We start from the raw sequence: 5,247 nt of genomic DNA, 5'->3' as shown, positions 1-5,247 counted from the left end.
ACATCCTGGTGAATCTCCTCTGCACCCTCTCCAAAGCAATCACATCCTTCCTATAGTGAGGCGACCAGAACTGCACACAGTACTCCAGCTGTGGCCTCACCAGCGTTTTGTACATGTAGATCAGATACTTCCCAGACAAGGGGAAATTGAAATGAAGGTTCCAGATGCAATGACTGAAGACAGGGTTGCCCCCAGTTATCCAAGTGCATCTGTGGTGCCACCACCAGGGACAGAGATAATTCCACAGGAACCTGTCCGTCAAGAGGAAACCATCGTTGCAGAGTCAGATACTCTGAGCACTGCTCAGGAGCAGCTGGTGGCTTCACCACAAACAAGCAGGGACTTTACTGTTAGACATTCACAAAGGACTCGCCAGCCACCAGAGAGATTGATACTGAACTGTTAGATTCATCAAGTATGGAACATGATGAATGGAGACTCCTTATGTGACCCTCAGGAATGGTTGTTTGTTAAGAAATTCATACTGAAATCTTAAGGGGGGAGGGATATAGTAATCTGGGATGTTATGATTAAGGTTATCCACCAGGTGGTGCTGTAGCCAATGCTGCTACTAAGGTCAGAGGTTTGCTTCCTGCTAAGGTCAGAGGTTTGCTTCCTGTATAGGTCAGCACAAGGTGGAATGCCAGGATGCTGATGCAGGCTGTCTGTAAACATGTTTCCCAGTTGTTAATAAAGTACTCGTGTTAATTCTAACATCTAGCCTCTTTGAGTTCCTTGTTCCACTTTCTGGATTTATCACAAAGGACTCAGGGTTAAGTTTGACCTTCTCATTGTCTCGCTCATCATCATTCTCTTTGGCATCTTCTTCATCATCATGGTCAATGAGGATGATTTCCCTTCTCTCTTGTTCCACCTCCTCCTGCTCTTTCTCTTCTTGACTATCATCATCTCCCTCCTCATCCTTATCATCCGGCCCTCATTGGTGTGATGGATCTGCGGAAAAGGAGGGCACAATATAATAAGGATGAGCAGAATCCCTTTGGGATTAAGGAGACAGAGGAGGAGATGGAAGATTGTGGCTGTGTGCTGCTTCACAGAGTTGCTTTCTGTACTGTACCAATCAGTAGGCTGCTTACTTCCTTCAACAATTTTGATATATTTCCTGCTCTTCATTAGACCAACAGCAACATAGGTTCAGCAACATAGGGAATCAAGGCATATGGAGATCGGGCGGGAAAGTATAGTTGAGGTCGAAGATCAGCCACGGTCTTATTAAATGGAGGAGCAGACTCAAAGGGCCTTACGGCCTACTGCTGCTCCTAATTCTTATGCTCTTATGTTCTTAAACCGTTAAACTACAAGAAGTTCAACCTTTTTTCTCCCCCATTACATTACCAAAACCTTAGATGCACACTTGTCAATGCACTGCAATGGATTTGCACTTTTTAAAATTCATCCTCAGGATGTGTGTGTCGCTGGTAAGTCCACATTTAATTGCTCATCCCTAAGCCATTTCAGAGGGCAGTTAAGAGTCAACCATGTTGGCAGTATGGATGGGAAATTCAAATCTGTGCTTTTTGTAAACTGGACCACTGATATGTGAAGCACATTTTCCCTCAAACACAGCTTTCCAGCAGGTTTTGCATTGTGCGCCGTTTTCCTTCGCTTCCTGTCACTGCACATTCACCATCGTCAAATCAGTAATACCAACCCCACCATCTCATAAATCAAGAGACAAACTCTTAAAAATCAAGAGATTTGGTATAAATATCATAAGTTGCTACTTTTTTCCTGACCTCTCACCAATCTTTGCTCCCAGACAAGAAACGCATTTCATGACCTTAGCTCCCAGACAGGAAGCACACTCGGCCATCACTAACCGATTACTGACATAAGAACATAAGAAATAGGAGCAGGAGCAGGCCATATGACCCCTCGAGCCTGCTCCGCCAATCAATAAGATCATGGCTGATCTTCCACCTCAACTCCACTTTCCCGCACTATCCTCAGGTCCCTTGATTCCCTTAGAGTCCAAAAAACCTAGCGATCTCAGCCTTGAATATACTCAACAACTGAGCATCCACAGCCCTTTGGGGTAGAGAATTCCAAAGATTCACAAATATAAAAGCAAAGTACTGTAGATGCTGGAAATCTGAAATAAAAACAGAAAATGCTGCAAATACTCAGCAGGTCAGACAGCATCTGTGGAGAGAGAAACAGAGTTAATGTTTCAGGTCGATAACCTTTTGTCAGAACTAGAAAAGGTTCCAGTTCTGATGAAAGGTCATCGACTTGAAACGTTAACTTTGTTTCTCTCTCCACAGATGTTGCCTGACCTGCTGAGTATTTCCAAGGTTTTCTGTCTTTATTCCAAAGATTCACAATCCTCTGAGTGAAGACATTCAGCTCCATATGGGTGGAGCTTAAAAACAAGAAGGGGGCAAGCACTTTGCTGGGAGTGTACTATAGGCCTCCAAACAGTCAGGGGGAGATAGAGGAACAGATATGTAGGCAAATCTCAGAGAAATGTGCAAATAATAGGGTAATAGTAATGGGGGATTTCAACTTCCCCAATATTAACTGGGATAGTCAGAGTGTGAAAGGCACAGAGGGTGTAGAATTCTTAAAGTGCATCCAGGAGAGCCTTTTGAGCCAGCATGTAGAAGGTCCTACAAGAGAGGGGGCGGTACTGGACCTAATTCTAGGGAATGTGGCCGGCCAAGTGGAAGAAGTGCTAGTAGGTGAGCACTTTGGTGACAGTGACCATAATATGGTGAGATTTAAGGTGGTCATGGAAAAGGGCAAGGATGGGCCGGAAATAAAGGTTCTAAATTGGGGGAAGGCCGATTTTAATAGGATAAGGCAGGATCTGGCCAAAATGGACTGGGTTCAGCTACTTGTAGGAAAATCCGCATCGGAGCAATGGGAGGCTTTCAGAAGGGAGATTGAGATCATACAATGGCAACATGTTCCCGTAAAGGTCAAGGGTGGTTCCAAAAACCACAGGGAACCTTGGATGTCAGGGGATATACGAGAATGGATTAAAAAAAAAAGGTGGGCTTTTGGCAGATACAAAAGGCTAAAGACGGAGGAAGCCCTAGAGGAGTACAAAAAGTGCAGGGGGATACTTAAAAAAGAAATTAGGAGATCAAGGAGGGGCCATGAAATAACACTGGCGAGCAAAATAAAGGAAAATCCTAAGATGTTTTATAAGTGTATTAAGGGTAAGAGGATAACTAGGGAAAAAATAGGGCCCATTAGGGACAAAAGTGGAAATCTGTGTGTGGAGCCGGAAGATGTAGGAGGGGTTCTAAATGAATTTTTTGCATCTGTTTTCACTATGGAGAGGGACGATGTAGACATAGAAATAGGGCGGGGGGACTGTGATATGCTCGAACATATTAACATCGAGAGGGAGGAGGTATTGGCGGTTTTAGCAGGCCTAAAAATGGATAAATCCCCAGGCCCGGACGAAATGTATCCCAGGCTGCTGTGTGAGGCAAAGGAAGAGATTGCGGGGGCTCTAACACACATATTCAGAACCTCTCTGGCCACAGGGGATGTGCCAGAGGACTGGAGAACCGCTAATGTAGTTCCATTATTCAAGAAGGGGAGTAGGGAAAAACCGGGGAACTACAGGCCAGTGAGCCTAACATCAGTGGTGGGAAAATTATTGGAAAAATTCTGAGGGACAAAATTAGTCTCCACTTGGAGAGGCAAGGATTAATCAGGGATAGTCAACATGGCTTTGTCAAGGGAAGATCATGTCTGACTAATTTGATTGAATTTTTTGAGGGGGTGACTAGATGTGTGGATGAGGGTAACGCAGTGGATGTGGTATACATGGATTTCAGTAAGGCCTTCGATAAAGTCCCGCACAGGAGACTGGTCAAGAAGGTAAGAGCCCATGGAATCCAGGGTGCCTTGGCACGTTGGATACAAAACTGGCTTAGTGGCAGAAGGCAGAGGGTGATGGTCGAAGGTTGTTTTTGTGACTGGAAGCCTGTGGCCAGTGGGGTACCACAGGGATCGGTGCTGGGTCCCTTGCTGTTTGTGGTCTACATTAATGACTTGGATATGAATGTAAAAGGTATGATCAGTAAGTTCGCGGATGATACAAAAATTGGTAGGGTGGTAAATAGCGAGGAGGGTAGTCTCAGTCTGCAGGACGATATAGATGGGTTGGTCAGATGGGCGGAACAGTGGCAAATGGAATTTAACCCGGAAAAGTGCGAGGTGATGCACTTTGGGGGGACTAACAAGGCAAGGGAATACACAATGAATGGAAAGACCCTAGGCAAGACGGAGGGTCAGAGGGATCTGGGTGTGCAAGTACACAGATCCCTGAAGGCGGCGGAACAGGTGGATAAGGTGGTAAAAAAGGCATATGGGATACTTGCCTTCATTAGCCGAGGCATAGAATATAAGAGCAAGGAGGTTATGATGGAGCTGTATAAAACACTGGTTAGGCCACAGCTGGAATAGTGTGTGCAGTTCTGGTCGCCACACTACAGGAAGGATGTGATAGCTTTGGAGAGGGTGCAGAGGAGATTCACCAGGATGCTACCAGGGCTGGAGCGCTTCAGCTATGAAGAGAGACTGGGCAGATTGGGTTTGTTTTCCTTGGAGCAGAGGAGGCTGAGGGGGGACATGATTGAGGTGTACAAAATTATGAGGGGCATAGATAGGATGGATACTAAGGAGCTTTTTCCCTTAGTAGAGGGGTCAATAACTAGGGGGCATAGATTCAAGGTAAAGGGCGGGAGGTTTAGAGGGGATTTGAGAAAGAACTTTTTCACCCAGAGGGTGGTTGGAGTTTGGAACTCACTGCCTGAAAGGGTTGTGGAGGCTGGAACCCTCACAACATTCAAGAAGCATTTGGATGAGCACTTGAAATGCCGTAGCATACAAGGCTACGGACCAAATGCTGGAATATGGGATTTGATTAGACAGGGCTTGATGGCCGGCGCGGACACGATGGGCCGAAGGGCCTCTATCCGCGCTGTATAACTCTATGACTCTATGACTCTATTTGTCCTCATCTCAGTCCAAATTTTTTAAATACAGAATACCGCTGCATTTTTTTTGCGTTTCCTGCTTCTATTTCCAAATATTGATAATGTAAAAGCAACTGAACACTTTGTTTTGTATTTGCCAAATATTGCGTTCATTTAACAGTTCTTCGTGTGACACTGTTGGAGCGAAAATCTTTGGATTTGCCTGAAATGATTCACATTTACATTATATTGCAGTTCATCAAAATGAGAGTTTTATAGATTTGAGTTG

Source organism: Somniosus microcephalus, chromosome 1, assembly GCF_052327205.1.
Source record: "Somniosus microcephalus isolate GS21.2 chromosome 1, FLI_Smic_1.0, whole genome shotgun sequence".
Lineage (NCBI taxonomy): Eukaryota > Metazoa > Chordata > Chondrichthyes > Squaliformes > Somniosidae > Somniosus > Somniosus microcephalus.
The sequence above is the reverse complement of the archived record's forward strand: the minus strand, read 5'-3'. Positions refer to the sequence as shown.